The sequence below is a fragment of the Triturus cristatus genome, chromosome 1_2 (genome assembly GCF_964204655.1).
Source record: "Triturus cristatus chromosome 1_2, aTriCri1.1, whole genome shotgun sequence".
Lineage (NCBI taxonomy): Eukaryota > Metazoa > Chordata > Amphibia > Caudata > Salamandridae > Triturus > Triturus cristatus.
This window is the reverse complement of record NC_140580.1, coordinates 978,041,126-978,063,366: the sequence shown is the minus strand read 5'-3', so window position 1 is coordinate 978,063,366 and position 22,241 is coordinate 978,041,126. Positions and strand designations below refer to the sequence as shown.

The 22,241-nt window shown below is 49.1% G+C and overlaps 1 protein-coding gene across 1 annotated transcript in view; it reads left to right on the top strand.

Moving 5' to 3' along the window:
• The first annotated feature begins 427 nt into the window (after positions 1-427).
• The window catches only part of LOC146868498 (ectonucleoside triphosphate diphosphohydrolase 8-like), a 140,016-nt gene continuing 118,202 nt past the window's right edge, over positions 428-22,241 (top strand). The window contains exon 1 of the mRNA XM_085610661.1: positions 428-711. The gene's annotated coding sequence lies outside the window, so the exon portion shown is untranslated. The remainder of the gene's footprint in view (positions 712-22,241) is intronic.

Sequence of the window (22,241 nt, the reverse complement as noted above, 5' to 3'; positions counted from 1 at the left end):
ATAGCTAAACACTTATAAGGTCCCAAAGGAGAGACCTATTGGCTATGCCAATGCTTATTTACTCTTTTCTCTGCTCCGGTTTCTTCTGTTGTCTTCTTTTCACCAACTGCTCTTTCGCTCAGCTGACAGGTCCTCGCTTGCTTTCCTCTTCTCTCACTGTTCACTCTCTCTGTTCCAACCTTCTGTCTCTCCCTCTCAGCACAAAGCCCTCTCTCATCTCTCTTTTCTTCACACTATCTAGTTGTGCTACTGCCTGTGATCTTTAAGTCTTTGTTTAGCTAGGGAGCGATGCTTCTGGAACGAATTCATGATAGAATTGTGAAATCTGTCTTTTATGTCGGCTGTCAAATTCTGCTTGGAGTGTATATGTCTACTAGTTTTTTCACCTTTAAATCTGTTCAGCTATGTGTAAATGTTTGCTCAAAAAGCCAATGTGCACATAAAACTAAAACATAACCATATTTTACTTGTACTTCTGCATCAGTCGGTTTCCTGAATTTTGACACTCCGTCCTTAATTGTTACTGTCACTGGCCAGAATTCTTGGCAGCTGCTCACCCTAGTGAGCAGAGTTCACGGTTTTACTTTCATTCTTAGTTCTCAAACCAGGAAGCGGCAGCAGCGCAGGGGAGAACAACAGACGTCTCACCAGAGAAGGCGAGCAGCGTCCCCCAGAAAAGAAACCCTTTTTAGCCGAAGAAACAGCATCTCCGTAAGTATATAGGCCACGAGCCCACAGCAGGGTTTTGGGGACAGTCGCTGCACAATGCCGAGTTACCCGCACAGAATATTTGGGAACAGACTTTAAAATTTCACTCGGCGTTTCCGTGAAAGCTTGCAGATGTAGACGTCGGCGACGGGTCCTGGATGCCACTGGCCGCCGCCGTCTCGCTCGTATCAGCAGTCGGATGCCAGCGCCCCCTCCCTTCTCTTCAGCGAGTTCCGATGAGGAATGCGCGCTTTGATTTGGCGTTTCTCTGTCACGGCGCATCTTTTCGATAATGTTACTCGTCCTTTCACTGCGGAATCATGCACAGCCGCGACCAAACTTCGGACTGCCTGCCTGTTCGCATTTGCACCGCAGCGCATTTTCGTAAATGTAACTTTTTAAAGATTTGTGGTTTGCTCGCCTCATCGCGCGACACAAGCATAATAACCGAATATGGTCCCCCGGAGGCGTTTTGGCTGGGTGAATAATCAGAAATAATTTGGCAAAACACAGCCAAAAGGTTCGTCTCAAGGTTTCCGATACCATTCATGGTTAGCTTAGACAGGCCAGTATTTTGTTTTTAACTTAGCATCCTGGTACTTGTAGTCCTGAAATTGTAATGAAACGAACTGGACTACCTGAATACCGAGAGGAAAAACAGACCATGCATGAATAGAGAAACTCCGCCCAAGCTATATATATTTTTATTTCATTGTATGGTTTACTGAGTAACATTACTCTGCAGCAGGAAACCCAGCCTTACATTGAAGCTGAACATCATAAAATATATGGCTTTTCTTTTTGTCCCAGTTCGGCCACGCACTCTGGGCAAAACCAGCCTCCGATCTCCCAGTGAATCATAACCAGCAAACATCCGTGCTGGCAGTCGGTAACTCCGTTCATTGCTGCTAGGTAGGTAATTCAAGCGAGGCCGATTGACAAGATGGCGGGTGATTAAGCAATACGATGCCTTCAATAAAAGTACAGGTGTAGTGTGCCCGAAAATACAGCCGATATCTGATCTGCCAATCTGATACAGAAAAAGCCATGTTTTAGCCCCTCTGTTTACTTGGATGGCTTTGGGCGAGATCCGTTTCAGCCAGGAGCGGGTTGAGAAGCTTCGGGTCACACTGGCATGCCACCTGTCCGTACACTTTGTGCATGAGCTGCGGGCCACACTGGCATGCCACCTGTCCGTACACTTTGTGCATGAGCTGCGCAGAGGTACCTGCGAGTGGCAGCATTTGTGTTCAAGGTGGCCGGAAGGGGGGCGCTGCAGCACTCAAGGTGTAAGGCACAAGACCTCTTCAGGAACCTATGTACTGTTTCAGATGCTGAGAAGAATGGCTGTGAACACGTGCAGTTGAAGTGGCCCTAAACAAGCCAGTGAAATGCCACAAACCAGCAAGGAAGATGTTGCATCGTGGGTAATGCACCCAAACAATCTGGCATAAGCCAGACTGAGTTAATGATTAGTCCAAACTTATGATCCTCAACAGGAGGTGCTCACCTCTCAGGTTTGGGAACACCTTCGTGTAGACATGGTTATAAGGTTTTATTGTATTGTACTGACTGTGCTGAAGGGCACGCCGGGGTGGCAGTGAGTACATGAGATGATGCAGAAGTGGAGCATCCCAGAAGATTTTGATTCAGTTGACCAACTGAACATTTGATCATCATGAGCAAGACTCAGTTTTCAGTTTCACCCAGTGCTTAATTTGTAAAAGAATGAGTGCTGGTGCCCAGAGCTCTGCTCGGAAGCGCCCAGCCCGGGCCGTGCCATTAAATGAATACGTAGGCTTAAATACACTCCGGCCTCTTTAATCCACTACCAGACACAGCTTGGTCCTTTGTCTCTTTCTTTTATGTTCCTGATGTGTGTGTTTTCCCTCTCTTGCTCTCGGTCAATGTCTGATAAGGAAAAATAAGTGACACCCTCAAAAATGACCCCACCGACAACCATCAGCTCCAATTAAGTAGTGGCTTCAACAGATTTGTTTACTCATAGATACAGCTGACAGCCACTTTGATTCAGTGTCCGTGTTTATTTTTAAGGAAGGGATGTACAGGAATGTGATACTTTTTTGGTGGTTTTCATGGCTGTCAGGCTAATTGCTCTGCGTTTTCAAAGAATAAGGAGTTTAGAAAACAAAATCAGATTCCTAATGAAGCTTAAATAACTGCTGATGTGCATATGTGCTTGCACTTCCTAATGTCTTTAGGGCATGTATTGCTGTATTGTGCATGGTTACTTGGGGCACAAAAACTCTATAGATATTCGAAGGTACATGTATCAGGTAGGTGATGTATATTGTATTTCAGTAGAGTGAACCTAGCCAAAAGGCAACAAAGCACCATACTGGCTCAAATACATGCATAATGTCAACGAATGATAGGAAAGGTAGCTGGGTGGTGGACGGTTAATATGTTGTGATGTAATGTTCTTTATAGAGATGAATCTTTAACTCTTTCCTAAATTGGAGCACCTTTAGGGCGGTCATAATGAACATGTGGTTATTGTTTCAGATCTTGGGTGCATAGATAGAAAAGGCCTGCTGTCTTGTTTTTTCTTTTTTATACTACTTGGTCTGCAGTCTGATGGTGACCTGGCTGCGGGTGTGCCAGAGCCACCACAGATGGTGTGCTTGTCTTTATGGTAAGCAGGGGTGCTGATCGTGATGGCTTTGTAAATGATGCAATGGGTTTTGACAATGGTGCAGGCTGGCAAGGGGAGCCAATGGAGAGCCATCTTGATTAGGGTGATCATATCTCCTCAGGTCCCTGGATGAGACATGCTCTGGCGTGAAGTGTGCCCTTGAGTATTTCCAGTGTGGAATCTGGGAGTGCATGGAGCAGGGCATTACCACCATCCAGAAAGTACAAAGGTTTGAAGAGCAATCCTGAAGTAACTTGCTGGAAGAAACTTTCATTTTCTTTAAAAGAGAGAGCTGGTTATCAAGCCGCCTTTGTTTTTTGCCGTTGTGTTCCTTGAGGGTGAGTTTGGTGTCCATGGTAAATCCAAGTGACTAGGACACCCCTCTTCACTGGGCTTCATGGACTTCTAAGACCACATTGGCCTGCACGTCCTGCCCGTGTTGACTCCCACGACAATCACCTCCTCCATATTGAGTCCAGGGTCTCTGACATTGAGGATGCCGCCACTCAGGACCATCAGAAATTGCTGCAGATGGACAAAATACTAGACATCATCCGGAATAAAAATGAGGATTTTTGGAGGCGCGTTCCCGTCGGAGTAATCTCCGTATCACAGGTGTACCAGAATCCACCAATATCTCCCGCATGGAGGACTTTGTGGGGCAACTTGTCAAGGAACTCTTTAGTGACGCTCTCTCCTCAGTTTTCATAGTTGAACATGCACATCACTCCCTTGGCTCACGCCCTGGTCCCGGATTACCTCCTCGCCCCATCATCGCAAAAATTCTAAATTTCAGAGATCGGAATGCCATTCTCCGTGCAGCACGCAACAGGAGCAAAAATCAATCATCAAGGAAACTCAGTCTCATTTTACCCTGACTATGCTCTCACTGTCCAGGCTGCCCGTCGTGAATTCCTTCCTGCAAAGCGGATCCTACAAAAACATGATGTCTCTCACTCACTGGCCTACCCGGCAAAGCTGAGAGTCCGACAGGGTGCAAAAACGCTTGTGTTTCCTGATCCCAGAGACGCCCTCGCCTTTGCCAAGAAACTCAATAAATCATCACGCTCATCACCATCCGGCTCTCAGCTTGCTACAACCGATCACCTCAGTTACAGTGATTGAAATGTTGTGACTTATTAGCTAATTCTTTCCTGAACGTATGCTGTTGTTCTTACAGCTTGGTCACCCTGCTTCACTGCGGGGGAGTACGCTGAGCTTTGCCATGCCCTCACGGGATAATTCCCTTTCCTAATGTTGTTTCCCTTCTTCCAAGTTGTGGGTTCCTGGGGTGGGTAGGGGTGGTATCTCAGCCTAATTGGGGGGGTTGGAGTGGGTGCGTGGGAGGTGGTCCTTTTGGTACTGTTTTTTGCGTTGCAAGGGTGGGGCGGTAGGGTTGGGCGTGGTGTTTGGGGAATGTTCCTGACTACACTTTGTCTGTTATTGCTTCGCCAGAAACAGGGTTTCATATCGCATTTCGTGTGGTGAGTTGGGTTGGGGTGGGGTGAGGGGTGAGAGGTTTTTCTGGTTTTCCTATTGTCTTACTGCAATTGTTTTGCTTTTGTGTCCGCATCTTCCGATTCCTATCAGTATGCATCACCTTATTGTTAGGCCTGTTCTGTGCTGCATGGTAGTACATAAGAACAAAACACCTAGTCCTCCCTGGATTTAGTTTAAATGACACAATTTTTTATATACCCTTTCATGAATTGAAACACAAAAGATGGGGCTTTATAAATTGCCTATTATTCAAAAAGTTTTTTATTTATTACACATTCTTTTATTGTGTGATGGAGACAAACGTAACAAATACAAACATCTATATACAATATAAATGACAATACAATACAATGAACAGCACCCTAGGCAATTTAAACATCCAATCATCTACCATACTTGGCCAAACCATTCATACCAATAGGCTGACTCATACTCTACTAAACTAGAAGGCCCTTCAACAACTACTCCCTTTTGGGACACAGATAATTTATCCGTGTCAAACTTTTTAAGACAATTATTTTCTTATTAAACACTTAGAACCCGAAGAAAACATCAAGGGCAGGACTTTTTGTGTGGAGTGTGTAAAGGACCAACTGGTCGACTGGTCTACGCGTTTCAAACCTCTAACATTATGAGGTTCTCATCAGGACCCATAAATTCTTATGAATATTTATGCACGTGTGGTCTTAGCCTGCTTAATATCCAAAAGATTATTCAATCAGCTAGTGCCTGGAGCCTACGATTTCAAATGCTTCCCAAATAGTCGGTTGGTCTAGCGTTCATGTGTCCCCTTTGTTGGGCGTAATCGGGCTTTTAATAATCCGCTGCCATCAAAGACTGGTGATTGCTTCTTCTCGCCATTCTACGGAGCCGTATACCTCAACCGGGCGAGCCAAAGCCCAGTTTTGGTTTGTTGCATGGTAGTACATGGCATCTTCTCCTTCCTGACAGATACTATTTCCTTCCTCAGTGCTTTCCGCTCCGTGTTGGTTACCCCCATGGTCTGGTTGTACAGTACTGCAGGTCACCGACTGTTCCACTACGTACTTTATGCGTCTGCCCGATCCCCTCTCCTGTCAAATTATGATTGCCTAAGCACACACAACGGCTTTTTCCGCTTTCTGGCTTCTTGCACTGCATTCTATTCTTATCTAGTTATACAGCAACATGACTGACACCATATGTTGGACCTGGAATATCCGCGGTCTTAATGATCACCGTAAAGCCAGGCTCATTCACTCACACCTACAGCGGCATAAGGTCGACATTTGCCTTCTGCAGGAAACCTGCCTGCGACCTCCACCAGACTTCAGCCGCGCTACTGGGGTGAAACACACTCCTCTTTTTATTCCTCCTATTCTAGGGGAGTGTCTATTTTGATAAGAAGGGGGCTCCCTTGGCACACTACCCAGGTACTCTCTGACCCGGACGGACGGTATGTTATCTTGCACGGCACCCTATTGTCCCAACCCATGACTGTTGCTGCTGTGTACGGACCTAATTCAGATGACCCTGATTTTTCCACGAATATATGGCACCTTATTTCTTCCCTCGACCCAGTGGCCCTTCTCTGGGGGGCTGATTTTAATGTTACACTTTCTGCAGTCTTGGACCGCTCTGGCTTCCACTCTTCCCACCCCCGCTCTACTGCTTTACTTCAGTCCATATTCACTGACAACTCGTTATATGATGCCTGGCGTCACTTTTGGCCCGAGGTCCGTGAGGGTACTTGTGTCACCGGTGCTCGTGGCTGCTGGTCCCATATTGATCTATGGATTACCTCCCCTGATGTTGTCACATGGCTTACCTCCGCAAATCATATGGCACGCACCTTCTCCGATCATGTGCCAGTCCAGCTTTGCCTTTACCTCCCTAACTCCCCAGTGCTCGCTTTCACATGGCGTCTCCCTCCGAACGTCCTCCACGATTCCGTCTTCTGTGACGAGATCCAAACAGCGATTACCAACTACTTTGACTTCAATGTCGGCTCTGTGGACTCAGCGTCTATCCTGTGGGAAGGCTTCAAGACAGTGATACGTGGCGAATGTATCTCAAAACAAGCTGGTGTCCTTCGCTCCATCAGCGCCTCTTTGGACAAGTTAGAATCGGAGATTAAGGCTCTCGACGCAGATCATGCAGCCCACCCCAGGTCTGAGGCGCTTGCGTGAAAAACACATTGAATTCGCTGAGGAGGCTGATAGGGAACTCTCCTTTCCTGGCAGAGAGGCCGGGGCTCGCTGCTTCGGTGAAGGCGATCCGCCTGGTAAGACACTGGAAACCTCTTAGGCCCCCCCGTGCGGCATCGTATGTTACGGCTCTCTGGGATGGTGGCCCCACTAGAACTACCTCCCCAGAAGAAATCAAGGCTCGTTTTATGGACTACTATTCGCAACTCTACAACGCCAGTTCCCCGCCCCCCCCCCCCTTCGTGCGAGGCTTTCGAACAATATTTCGATACCCTTTCGTTGGTTTGGTTGGAGGTCTACCATCGCAAATTCTTAGACAAGCTGTTCTCTAAGGAGGAGATACTTGCTGCCATAAATAGTTTGCCTAGTGATAAGGCCCCCGGTCTCGACGGCCTCCCCGCCTCGTTCTTTAAGACTTTTGTGCCGCTTCTTGATCCACATCTGGCCGCAATGTATAATGATTCCTTTGACAATGGCCTTTTTCCATAGTCCCTCCGCGAGGCGATGATCACGCTATTACATAAGCCGGACAAGCCAGCTGACTGCCGCGACTCTTATCGACTCCTTTCTTTAATCAACATCGATAATAAGATTTTTGCTAAATTATTGGCCTCCTGTCTGCTCCTCCTTATGGCCCTTATTGCCCTCCCGGACCAGTCCGGTTTAATTCCTGGCCGTGCCACCTCACAACCTTAGGACCTTTTTTCGGTTCTTCATCAAATTAACCCTGCTCTCCCTGCAGTGGCAGCTTTACTCGATGCCACAAAGGCATTCAACACACTTGAGTGGCCGTTTCTGTTTTTTCTTCTACCGCGCCTTGGCTTCAGTAACATCTTCATCCGTAAGATATCACTCCTCTATACCCGTCCCTCTGCACGTCTCCGGATTAATGGCCAGTTATCGGATCCTATTTTGATTGAACGCGGCACTCGGCAGAGTTGTCCGCTCTCCCCTATGCTCTGCGGTATTGCGATGGAGCCCCTCGCTGCCAGACTCCGGCAACACCATACTCAGAAGGTCATCAACTTTTCGGCCCGTGCCCTCCTGGTCTCCATGCATGCGGATAACATCACGTTGTATGTCCGCCACCCCCAAGATAACCTCAGCCTCCTTGTGCGTGAGATAATAAGATTTGGTGGACTGTCCGGCATACAGGTGAACACGAGCAAGTCAGTATTGTTTCCTCTTACAGATGCCACCAAGCCATTCACACCGGATTTCCCTTTTGTATGGGCTTCAGGCCCCACCCACTACCTAGGGATTTGGCTGAGCAGGGACTTAGATGACCTCTGGAGGGCCAACTTTGGACGCACAATGGACTGGCTCGAATCCAAAATACCCCACTGGAACCGGCTCCCCCTGTCCCTGGCGGGTTGTATAGCCATTGCCAAGATGGTGGTTCTCCCGAAATTCCTCTTATCTTTTCTTGAACATCCCAATACCTTTTACTGCCCATTTCTTTTGGAAAATTCGCTCTCTGATCATTTCTCTTGTGTGGGCTGGCAAGCAGCCCAGGATCGCATATGACATCCTCACTCTCCCCATGTCGGTTGGCGGTATGGACGCTCTAAATTTTAAACTTTATGCCATAAGCACCCAGGCCAGTTTTTTTACACTTCTGGGTTCACCCCACCCCTTATCAGCCGCACGTTGCAGTCAAAGCCGATCTTGCATCCCCTTGGCCGCTGAACACCGCCCTGTTTGCCCCGGCCAGTTGCCTACGGGCTGAGGTGTACACGGTCGAGACCCTGCACTGGGCTTGGTTGGGACTGTGCCATTTTTTCAACGCTCCTACGTTATTGGCTAATACCATGCCGATTGTGCGTCATCCTGCCTTCCCTCCTCTGCAACCAACTGGCACGTCTAAACATGCCATCCGCATGGGACTGACGACATTGGCTGATCTCTGACCCGGAAATACGTTTTACTCTTCCTGCTTCCTCTGGTCCGATGGACACACTGCTCTTTTATCAGCTGCGGGCTATTTGTAGGGACCTTCACCCAACATTTCCTCAAACTCCACCCTCGATGCTTGCTCTTGACTTTATATATACATCCAATTTCCCAAGCTGATTGGCTTTATTGCTGTAACCAGACGAAGAAACTGTCTCCCAACTATCGTCTTCGTCTCATACATTTTAAATACCTGCACAGGCTATATCGCACCCCTGTTCAGCTATACAAATTGGGACTCATACCTAATGATAGGTGTATGCACTGCTCTGCTCTGCCCCTGCTGTGGACTTTACTAATCTTGCATGGTTATGCCCCAAGGTGTCGGACTTCTGGCTGGCGGTTTGTGCCACCATCTCTGAAATTACCTCCGACCGGGTTCTTCCCGACCCGCCGCTGTTCCTGCTGGGCTTTGTCAAGTTTTGTCCGGATGACTCTCGCCGACTGATTGCAATGCTGCTCGTCCTTGCGAGGCATAGGGTGGCCATGTGTTGGGGTCGTAGACCAGCGCCCAGGTTCGCCCATTGGCTTGAAGCTGCTTCGAGATGCCAGACCCTATTATCTGAGTTCTGGGACCTTCTGCCTGCGAGGTCTCGCCCACCTGACATATGGGGCCCCCGAGTGACCTATCTCAATTCCCGACCACATCCAAGCAGAACTGCCTTTCCCGCGCTCCCCGCCGGCACTCCGCCCGCTACGGTCACCGGTGTTGGTCAGTGATTGTCTCCCTCCTTGACCATATTCCCCCTTTGGCTGGGCCTGTTCCTTCCCCTACAGTGCTATCACCACCTTCTACAGCTATTTGTTGCTTACGGTGCAGCTGCTATGTTGTACAGGACAATGCCTCTGTTTGATTGAAATTTCTCTACGTTTACTGTATTTTGAGAATTGCCTGATGTGTACGTTGTTCTGATTTGATGCAAAAGGGTATTTTGACCATGCTGAATTTGTCAATAAAGGTTTTGAAAAAAAAAAAAGATCCCTCTAATATTTTTCCTCTGTGTGCAGCACTGTAAGGTCTCTGTGCACTGCAGCCAAGGTTATGTGCGCCAGTAACCCGACCGCTCGTGTGATTGCAGCGACAAATATCAGTGCAGATGGAGTGAGTATTCATGTTAATCGCAGCGCCTGTGATGTGCTGCAATTACCATGAATACTTTCTCAGAGGCACACAATATGCCCCGCACAGGGCCGGCCTTAGCGCTGGTGGCGCCCTGTGTAACAACGTTTGTTGGCGCCCACCAATGACCACCCCTTCCAGTGATTCCCTCACTATTACCATTTAACAGTGATCCTCAAGGTCTCCATTACCACTCTCTCTGAGATGTATTTAATTAGTTTTATGGCGTCTCTCATACCAGTGTAGGATGTACTTTACATTGCACACATATTAAACAGAGACAATCAATCATAGGTATGTAAATCAGTATATAAGGAATGTTACATATGACAGAGGACTGCAAGGTATAGGAGTGACATGTCATTCATACTGATAGGCAGTATAGTTTAAGAGCGCTTTGTCTGGAGAAGCACAAACTCAGAATTTAAAATGTAACACCATGGTTAGGATTGCTCTTTAATCGGAATCGCTTTGTACCCAAATTAACCCTATTTGCATCATTAGGATAATAAATGGCTGGAGAAAAATATCATAACGCTCTAATCTATACCTTGCAGTATGCATGAAGGTCTTTGATGACAGTTAATAGTTTACTGTTCTATATTAGGACCCGCTAGCCAATTTTCATTCTATGCACTTTGCGATCTGCATGGTGCACGTTCTTTGCAGCAGGCATATTAACCCTGTGCTCTACCTTAAAACCTCCACTCGAGAAAATTCCGATCTCTTAAATACAAAAAGTAACATTACACCTACAACAAGCTAGGACTGTTGGCTTTGTCGATGGTACTTATTTGCATATGATAAAAAAGCACCACCTACGCCTTCATTGTGTATAACATTGCAAATGCTTCAGTTCTGACATGATGACACTGAAAGAACTATAGCGAGTCTCTTTGTAGTTACATAAAAGGCAGTGAAGAGTGGTACTGCCGCAGAGTTAAGGTTTTTGCTTTTTCACCCCGAGGTGAGGGCAAAAATGGAGAGCCCAATATGGACCTGTCTTGGCAGGTGCGCAACACCCGTAGGGCTAAAGGAGCTTCAGCCCCCCCACACGTCCTGTGTCTGCAGCTCGAGTTGCTGTGGGCTCGACTGGGCAGTGTCTGGAGTCTCCAGCAAGCCCGAGTTTTTCACAGGTCTTTAAAGACCATTTGCATATTTACATACCTTTGTAAACTGGTTACGAGGCTTAGATTTTTTCACAATATTTATTTCCTCCACCCTCGATCCCTGATAAATGCCATAGTAACAATAGTTTAACTTATATCTGAAACCCTACGCAGCCGTCAATAACATGCTGACTTCCGTCAAGTGTCTGGGAATGCACTCTGCATTCAGACAACTCACTCCTCATTCTCACCCTTCACTTTCACGCTCACCTTGCACTCCCACTGGCCACCATGCACCCACACTGATCACTCCGCATTCACAATGCATGTGTGCTGTTCACCCTGTACCTCACCCTGCAGTCACAGAGCACACTACTCACCCTGCACTCATGTGACACTTCACTCACCTGTCCCCCTCACTGATCAATTTGCAATCTCACTCAAACAAGCCCGTCACTAACCATGCATTCATTCATCCCACTCTGCACTTACAGCCGTACCCAAATTCATATGGTAACCTCACTCACCCTGCAGTCACTCCTCTTACCCTACTCACACTGTCGCATCACTCACCGTGCACTCACATGGGGCACTCCTGCCACCCACAGAGCGCAGAGGGTTAATGTGCCTGCTACAAAGAACGTGTACCATGCAGATCACAGAACTCAGTGTGAGTAAACTACAAGTAGCGCAATAAATAAATTAAATGTTGGTCAGAAATGTGCTATAGAGAGAGGAAGGTGGAAATGGGGGAGGGGCCGCCAAAAAAGACTGTTGCACCATGTGCGACCAGTGCTAGGCCCAGCCCTGGCTGGGAGTGTTATTCCCTGTCCCCCCGTCGAAGTTATTCTCTAGTTGCGCCCATGTGTCTCGGCACCTGCTAAGCACTGCCGGCAGGACCCGGCCCACTTAAAGCCTTGGGTTTGGGGTTACTTTCTGTGTCTGTCTGCTCTCTGGCACAGGGAGTCTCAGGCATGAAGTAAGTCTGTTGACACCACGGGATGGCAGATCAAAGCACGTCATGCTTGTAGTCAGGGCTTTAAGTGGGATGAAAGATCATGGGGGGTCTCTCATAGGAGCGTGGCTAATGTAATTAAGGGAGTGGGTTAAAATACTTAAGCTAAAAATCTGTACTTAGCATAGCGTGCTGCTCCACTGGTATTTCGCTGCGTCTGTCCATTCATCCAGAGATATAAATATATAACACAACGAGCAACATTACACCTACAACAAGCCAGGGCTATTGGCTTTGTCAATGGTTGTAAATTGCATAAGATAAATAAGAAATAGCTATGACTTAATTGTATATGATATTAAAAATGTTTCTGTACTTGTGGGTGAGTTTGGGGCTAAGGCTAGAACTGTTGTTTTTTGAGCTGAGAAAGCAGCTTCTAGCCTCACACGGGCTCAACATCCTATGATTCAAAGCTTGTAGTCTTGCTCATTTAATTTGTTAATTGAGCTCAACACACAATCTACCCAGCTCTGTTCGCAAAAGAAATGCAGCAAGTCTACAAGCATTACAACAAACAAATGATGGACGGAATGCTGACAATGCATACATTCTCCCCCAGTCAAGAGATCTGGGTTAAATCCATCGTTCTTTTGCCCACTACACCACCCCAGTTTAGACATGGCCATATGCAAATCAGTCTTGACCCTGTGCCTCATGGGAACAGTCCTGCCCGAACTGCCAAGCCATGTCTTCCCTGGATCGGAATCAAGCATCCTAGGACCGGTTTCTGGCTATCAGCCGTCATCAGCCAGGATAGCTTGACTCCAGTGGCGTAGTGAGCACGGGTCCCACGTCTGGGAATACCCATCCCACTTAGGGCGAAAAGCGTTACAACAAACAAATGATGGACGGAATGCTGACAATGCATACATTCTCCCCCAGTCAAGAGATCTGGGTTAAATCCATCGTTCTTTTGCCCACTACACCACCCCAGTTTAGACATGGCCATATGCAAATCAGTCTTGACCCTGTGCCTCATGGGAACAGTCCAGCCCGAACTGCCAAGCCATGTCTTCCCTGGACCGGAATCAAGCATCCTAGGACCGGTTTCTGGCTATCAGCCGTCATCAGCCAGGATAGCTTGACTCCAGTGGCGTAGTGAGCACGGGTCCCACGTCTGGGAATACCCATCCCACTTAGGGCGAAAAGCGTTACAACAAACAAATGATGGACGGAATGCTGACAATGCATACATTCTCCCCCAGTCAAGAGATCTGGGTTAAATCCATCGTTCTTTTGCCCACTACACCACCCCAGTTTAGACATGGCCATATGCAAATCAGTCTTGACCCTGTGCCTCATGGGAACAGTCCAGCCCGAACTGCCAAGCCATGTCTTCCCTGGACCGGAATCAAGCATCCTAGGACCGGTTTCTGGCTATCAGCCGTCATCAGCCAGGATAGCTTGACTCCAGTGGCGTAGTGAGCACGGGTCCCACGTCTGGGAATACCCATCCCACTTAGGGCGAAAAGCGTTACAACAAACAAATGATGGACGGAATGCTGACAATGCATACATTCTCCCCCAGTCAAGAGATCTGGGTTAAATCCATCGTTCTTTTGCCCACTACACCACCCCAGTTTAGACATGGCCATATGCAAATCAGTCTTGACCCTGTGCCTCATGGGAACAGTCCAGCCCGAACTGCCAAGCCATGTCTTCCCTGGACCGGAATCAAGCATCCTAGGACCGGTTTCTGGCTATCAGCCGTCATCAGCCAGGATAGCTTGACTCCAGTGGCGTAGTGAGCACAGGTCCCACGTCTGGGAATACCCATCCCACTTAGGGCGAAAAGCGTTACAACAAACAAATGATGGACGGAATGCTGACAATGCATACATTCTCCCCCAGTCAAGAGATCTGGGTTAAATCCATCGTTCTTTTGCCCACTACACCACCCCAGTTTAGACATGGCCATATGCAAATCAGTCTTGACCCTGTGCCTCATGGGAACAGTCCAGCCCGAACTGCCAAGCCATGTCTTCCCTGGACCGGAATCAAGCATCCTAGGACCGGTTTCTGGCTATCAGCCGTCATCAGCCAGGATAGCTTGACTCCAGTGGCGTAGTGAGCATGGGTCCCACGTCTGGGAATACCCATCCAACTTAGGGCGAAAAGCGTTACAACAAACAAATGATGGACGGAATGCTGACAATGCATACATTCTCCCCCAGTCAAGAGATCTGGGTTAAATCCATCGTTCTTTTGCCCACTACACCACCCCAGTTTAGACATGGCCATATGCAAATCAGTCTTGACCCTGTGCCTCATGGGAACAGTCCAGCCCGAACTGCCAAGCCATGTCTTCCCTGGACCGGAATCAAGCATCCTAGGACCGGTTTCTGGCTATCAGCCGTCATCAGCCAGGATAGCTTGGCTCCAGTGGCGTAGTGAGCACGGGTCCCACGTCTGGGAATACCCATCCCACTTAGGGCGAAAAGCGTTACAACAAACAAATGATGGACGGAATGCTGACAATGCATACATTCTCCCCCAGTCAAGAGATCTGGGTTAAATCCATCGTTCTTTTGCCCACTACACCACCCCAGTTTAGACATGGCCATATGCAAATCAGTCTTGACCCTGTGCCTCATGGGAACAGTCCAGCCCGAACTGCCAAGCCATGTCTTCTCTGGACCGGAATCAAGCATCCTAGGACCGGTTTCTGGCTATCAGCCGTCATCAGCCAGGATAGCTTGACTCCAGTGGCGTAGTGAGCACGGGTCCCACGTCTGGGAATACCCATCCCACTTAGGGCGAAAAGCGTTACAACAAACAAATGATGGACGGAATGCTGACAATGCATACATTCTCCCCCAGTCAAGAGATCTAGGTTAAATCCATCGTTCTAAACTGGGGTGGTGTAGTGGGCAAAAGAACGATGGATTTAACCCAGATCTCTTGACTGGGGGAGAATGTCTGCATTGTCAGCATTCTGTCCATCATTTGTTTGTTGTAACGCTTTTCGCCCTAAGTGGGATGGGTATTCCTTGACGTGGGACCCGTGCTCACTACGCCACTGGAGTCAATCTATCCTGGCTGATGACGGCTGATAGCCAGAAACCGGTCCTAGGATGCTTGATTCCGGTCCAGGGAAGACATGGCTTGGCAGTTCGGGCTGGACTGTTCCCATGAGGCACAGGGTCAAGACTGATTTGCATATGGCCATGTCTAAACTGGGGTGGTGTAGTGGGCAAAAGAACGATGGATTTAACCCAGATCTCTTGACTGGGGGAGAATGTATGCATTGTCAGCATTCTGTCCATCATTTGTTTGTTGTAACGCTTTTCGCCCTAAGTGGGATGGGTATTCCCAGACGTGGGACCCGTGCTCACTACGCCACTGGAGTCAATCTATCCTGGCTGATGACGGCTGATAGCCAGAAACCGGTCCTAGGATGCTTGATTCCAGTCCAGGGAAGACATGGCTTGGCAGTTCGGGCTGGACTGTTCCCATGAGGCACAGGGTCAAGACTGATTTGCATATGGCCATGTCTAAACTGGGGTGGTGTAGTGGGCAAAAGAACGATGGATTTAACCCAGATCTCTTGACTGGGGGAGAATGTCTGCATTGTCAGCATTCCGTCCATCATTTGTTTGTTGTAACGCTTTTCGCCCTAAGTGGGATGGGTATTCCCAGACGTGGGACCCGTGCTCACTACGCCACTGGAGTCAATCTATCCTGGCTGATGACGGCTGATAGCCAGAAACCGGTCCTAGGATGCTTGATTCCGGTCCAGGGAAGACATGGCTTGGCAGTTCGGGCTGGACTGTTCCCATGAGGCACAGGGTCAAGACTGATTTGCATATGGCCATGTCTAAACTGGGGTGGTGTAGTGGGCAAAAGAACGATGGATTTAACCCAGATCTTTTGACTGGGGGAGAATGTCTGCATTGTCAGCATTCTGTCCATCATTTGTTTGTTGTAACGCTTTTCGCCCTAAGTGGGATGGGTATTCCCAGACGTGGGACCCGTGCTCACTACGCCACTGGAGTCAATCTATCCTGGCTGATGACGGCTGATAGCCAGAAACCGGTCCTAGGATGCTTGATTCTGGTCCAGGGAAGACATGGCTTGGCAGTTCGGGCTGGACTGTTCCCATGAGGCACAGGGTCAAGACTGATTTGCATATGGCCATGTCTAAACTGGGGTGGTGTAGTGGGAAAAAGAACGATGGATTTAACCCAGATCTCTTGACTGGGGGAGAATGTCTGCATTGTCAGCATTCTGTCCATCATTTGTTTGTTGTAACGCTTTTCGCCCTAAGTGGGATGGGTATTCCCAGACGTGGGACCCGTGCTCACTACGCCACTGGAGTCAATCTATCCTGGCTGATGACGGCTGATAGCCAGAAACCGGTCCTAGGATGCTTGATTCCGGTCCAGGGAAGACATGGCTTGGCAGTTCGGGCTGGACTGTTCCCATGAGGCACAGGGTCAAGACTGATTTGCATATGGCCATGTCTAAACTGGGGTGGTGTAGTGGGCAAAAGAACGATGGATTTAACCCAGATCTCTTGACTGGGGGAGAATGTCTGTATTGTCAGCATTCTGTCCATCATTTGTTTGTTGTAACGCTTTTCGCCCTAAGTGGGATGGGTATTCCCAGACGTGGGACCCGTGCTCACTACGCCACTGGAGTCAATCTATCCTGGCTGATGACGGCTGATAGCCAGAAACCGGTCCTAGGATGCTTGATTCCGGTCCAGGGAAGACATGGCTTGGCAGTTCGGGCTGGACTGTTCCCATGAGGCACAGGGTCAAGACTGATTTGCATATGGCCATGTCTAAACTGGGGTGGTGTAGTGGGCAAAAGAACGATGGATTTAACCCAGATCTCTTGACTGGGGGAGAATGTCTGCATTGTCAGCATTCTGTCCATCATTTGTTTGTTGTAACGCTTTTCGCCCTAAGTGGGATGGGTATACCCAGACGTGGGACCCGTGCTCACTACGCCACTGGAGTCAATCTATCCTGGCTGATGACGGCTGATAGCCAGAAACCGGTCCTAGGATGCTTGATTCCGGTCCAGGGAAGACATGGCTTGGCAGTTCGGGCTGGACTGTTCCCATGAGGCACAGGGTCAAGACTGATTTGCATATGGCCATGTCTAAACTGGGGTGGTGTAGTGGGCAAAAGAACGATGGATTTAACCCAGATCTCTTGACTGGGGGAGAATGTCTGCATTGTCAGCATTCTGTCCATCATTTGTTTGTTGTAACGCTTTTCGCCCTAAGTGGGATGGGTATTCCTAGACGTGGGACCCGTGCTCACTACGCCACTGGAGTCAATCTATCCTGGCTGATGACGGCTGATAGCCAGAAACCGGTCCTAGGATGCTTGATTCCGGTCCAGGGAAGACATGGCTTGGCAGTTCGGGCTGGACTGTTCCCATGAGGCACAGGGTCAAGACTGATTTGCATATGGCCATGTCTAAACTGGGGTGGTGTAGTGGGCAAAAGAACGATGGATTTAACCCAGATCTCTTGACTGGGGGAGAATGTCTGCATTGTCAGCATTCTGTCCATCATTTGTTTGTTGTAACGCTTTTCGCCCTAAGTGGGATGGTTATTCCCAGACGTGGGACCCGTGCTCACTACGCCACTGGAGTCAATCTATCCTGGCTGATGACGGCTGATAGCCAGAAACCGGTCCTAGGATGCTTGATTCCGGTCCAGGGAAGACATGGCTTGGCAGTTCGGGCTGGACTGTTCCCATGAGGCACAGGGTCAAGACTGATTTGCATATGGCCATGTCTAAACTGGGGTGGTGTAGTGGGCAAAAGAACGATGGATTTAACCCAGATCTCTTGACTGGGGGAGAATGTCTGCATTGTCAGCATTCTGTCCATCATTTGTTTGTTGTAACGCTTTTCGCCCTAAGTGGGATGGGTATTCCCAGACGTGGGACCCGTGCTCACTACGCCACTGGAGTCAATCTACTCTGGCTGATGACGGCTGATAGCCAGAAACCGGTCCTAGGATGCTTGATTCCGGTCCAGGGAAGACATGGCTTGGCAGTTCGGGCTGGACTGTTCCCATGAGGCACAGGGTCAAGACTGATTTGCATATGGCCATGTCTAAACTGGGGTGGTGTAGTGGGCAAAAGAACGATGGATTTAACCCAGATCTCTTGACTGGGGGAGAATGTCTGCATTGTCAGCATTCTGTCCATCATTTGTTTGTTGTAACGCTTTTCGCCCTAAGTGGGATGGGTATTCCCAGACGTGGGACCCGTGCTCACTACGCCACTGGAGTCAATCTATCCTGGCTGATGACGGCTGATAGCCAGAAACCGGTCCTAGGATGCTTGATTCCGGTCCATGGAAGACATGGCTTGGCAGTTCGGGCTGGACTGTTCCCATGAGGCACAGGGTCAAGACTGATTTGCATATGGCCATGTCTAAACTGGGGTGGTGTAGTGGGCAAAAGAACGATGGATTTAACCCAGATCTCTTGACTGGGGGAGAATGTCTGCATTGTCAGCATTCTGTCCATCATTTGTTTGTTGTAACGCTTTTCGCCCTAAGTGGGATGGGTATTCCCAGACGTGGGACCCGTGCTCACTACGCCACTGGAGTCAATCTATCCTGGCTGATGACGGCTGATAGCCAGAAACCGGTCCTAGGATGCTTGATTCTGGTCCAGGGAAGACATGGCTTGGCAGTTCGGGCTGGACTGTTCCCATGAGGCACAGGGTCAAGACTGATTTGCATATGGCCATGTCTAAACTGGGGTGGTGTAGTGGGCAAAAGAACGATGGATTTAACCCAGATCTCTTGACTGGGGGAGAATGTCTGCATTGTCAGCATTCTGTCCATCATTTGTTTGTTGTAACGCTTTTCGCCCTAAGTGGGATGGGTATTCCCAGACGTGGGACCCGTGCTCACTACGCCACTGGAGTCAATCTATCCTGGCTGATGACGGCTGATAGCCAGAAACCGGTCCTAGGATGCTTGATTCCGGTCCAGGGAAGACATGGCTTGGCAGTTCGGGCTGGACTGTTCCCATGAGGCACAGGGTCAAGACTGATTTGCATATGGCCATGTCTAAACTGGGGTGGTGTAGTGGGCAAAAGAACGATGGATTTAACCCAGATCTTTTGACTGGGGGAGAATGTCTGCATTGTCAGCATTCTGTCCATCATTTGTTTGTTGTAACGCTTTTCGCCCTAAGTGGGATGGGTATTCCCAGACGTGGGACCCGTGCTCACTACGCCACTGGAGTCAATCTATCCTGGCTGATGACGGCTGATAGCCAGAAACCGGTCCTAGGATGCTTGATTCTGGTCCAGGGAAGACATGGCTTGGCAGTTCGGGCTGGACTGTTCCCATGAGGCACAGGGTCAAGACTGATTTGCATATGGCCATGTCTAAACTGGGGTGGTGTAGTGGGCAAAAGAACGATGGATTTAACCCAGATCTCTTGACTGGGGGAGAATGTCTGCATTGTCAGCATTCTGTCCATCATTTGTTTGTTGTAACGCTTTTCGCCCTAAGTGGGATGGGTATTCCCAGACGTGGGACCCGTGCTCACTACGCCACTGGAGTCAATCTATCCTGGCTGATGACGGCTGATAGCCAGAAACCGGTCCTAGGATGCTTGATTCCGGTCCAGGGAAGACATGGCTTGGCAGTTCGGGCTGGACTGTTCCCATGAGGCACAGGGTCAAGACTGATTTGCATATGGCCATGTCTAAACTGGGGTGGTGTAGTGGGCAAAAGAACGATGGATTTAACCCAGATCTCTTGACTGGGGGAGAATGTCTGTATTGTCAGCATTCTGTCCATCATTTGTTTGTTGTAACGCTTTTCGCCCTAAGTGGGATGGGTATTCCCAGACGTGGGACCCGTGCTCACTACGCCACTGGAGTCAATCTATCCTGGCTGATGACGGCTGATAGCCAGAAACCGGTCCTAGGATGCTTGATTCCGGTCCAGGGAAGACATGGCTTGGCAGTTCGGGCTGGACTGTTCCCATGAGGCACAGGGTCAAGACTGATTTGCATATGGCCATGTCTAAACTGGGGTGGTGTAGTGGGCAAAAGAACGATGGATTTAACCCAGATCTCTTGACTGGGGGAGAATGTCTGCATTGTCAGCATTCTGTCCATCATTTGTTTGTTGTAACGCTTTTCGCCCTAAGTGGGATGGGTATACCCAGACGTGGGACCCGTGCTCACTACGCCACTGGAGTCAATCTATCCTGGCTGATGACGGCTGATAGCCAGAAACCGGTCCTAGGATGCTTGATTCCGGTCCAGGGAAGACATGGCTTGGCAGTTCGGGCTGGACTGTTCCCATGAGGCACAGGGTCAAGACTGATTTGCATATGGCCATGTCTAAACTGGGGTGGTGTAGTGGGCAAAAGAACGATGGATTTAACCCAGATCTCTTGACTGGGGGAGAATGTCTGCATTGTCAGCATTCTGTCCATCATTTGTTTGTTGTAACGCTTTTCGCCCTAAGTGGGATGGGTATTCCCAGACGTGGGACCCGTGCTCACTACGCCACTGGAGTCAATCTATCCTGGCTGATGACGGCTGATAGCCAGAAACCGGTCCTAGGATGCTTGATTCCGGTCCAGGGAAGACATGGCTTGGCAGTTCGGGCTTGACTGTTCCCATGAGGCACAGGGTCAAGACTGATTTGCATATGGCCATGTCTAAACTGGGGTGGTGTAGTGGGCAAAAGAACGATGGATTTAACCCAGATCTCTTGACTGGGGGAGAATGTCTGCATTGTCAGCATTCTGTCCATCATTTGTTTGTTGTAACGCTTTTCGCCCTAAGTGGGATGGGTATTCCCAGACGTGGGACCCGTGCTCACTACGCCACTGGAGTCAATCTATCCTGGCTGATGACGGCTGATAGCCAGAAACCGGTCCTAGGATGCTTGATTCCGGTCCAGGGAAGACATGGCTTGGCAGTTCGGGCTGGACTGTTCCCATGAGGCACAGGGTCAAGACTGATTTGCATATGGCCATGTCTAAACTGGGGTGGTGTAGTGGGCAAAAGAACGATGGATTTAACCCAGATCTCTTGACTGGGGGAGAATGTCTGCATTGTCAGCATTCTGTCCATCATTTGTTTGTTGTAACGCTTTTCGCCCTAAGTGGGATGGGTATTCCCAGACGTGGGACCCGTGCTCACTACGCCACTGGAGTCAATCTATCCTGGCTGATGACGGCTGATAGCCAGAAACCGGTCCTAGGATGCTTGATTCCGGTCCAGGGAAGACATGGCTTGGCAGTTCGGGCTGGACTGTTCCCATGAGGCACAGGGTCAAGACTGATTTGCATATGGCCATGTCTAAACTGGGGTGGTGTAGTGGGCAAAAGAACGATGGATTTAACCCAGATCTCTTGACTGGGGGAGAATGTCTGCATTGTCAGCATTCTGTCCATCATTTGTTTGTTGTAACGCTTTTCGCCCTAAGTGGGATGGGTATTCCCAGACATGGGACCCGTGCTCACTACGCCACTGGAGTCAATCTATCCTGGCTGATGACGGCTGATAGCCAGAAACCGGTCCTAGGATGCTTGATTCCGGTCCAGGGAAGACATGGCTTGGCAGTTCGGGCTGGACTGTTCCCATGAGGCACAGGGTCAAGACTGATTTGCATATGGCCATGTCTAAACTGGGGTGGTGTAGTGGGCAAAAGAACGATGGATTTAACCCAGATCTCTTGACTGGGGGAGAATGTCTGCATTGTCAGCATTCTGTCCATCATTTGTTTGTTGTAACGCTTTTCGCCCTAAGTGGGATGGGTATTCCCAGACGTGGGACCCGTGCTCACTACGCCACTGGAGTCAATCTATCCTGGCTGATGACGGCTGATAGCCAGAAACCGGTCCTAGGATGCTTGATTCCGGTCCAGGGAAGACATGGCTTGGCAGTTCGGGCTGGACTGTTCCCATGAGGCACAGGGTCAAGACTGATTTGCATATGGCCATGTCTAAACTGGGGTGGTGTAGTGGGCAAAAGAACGATGGATT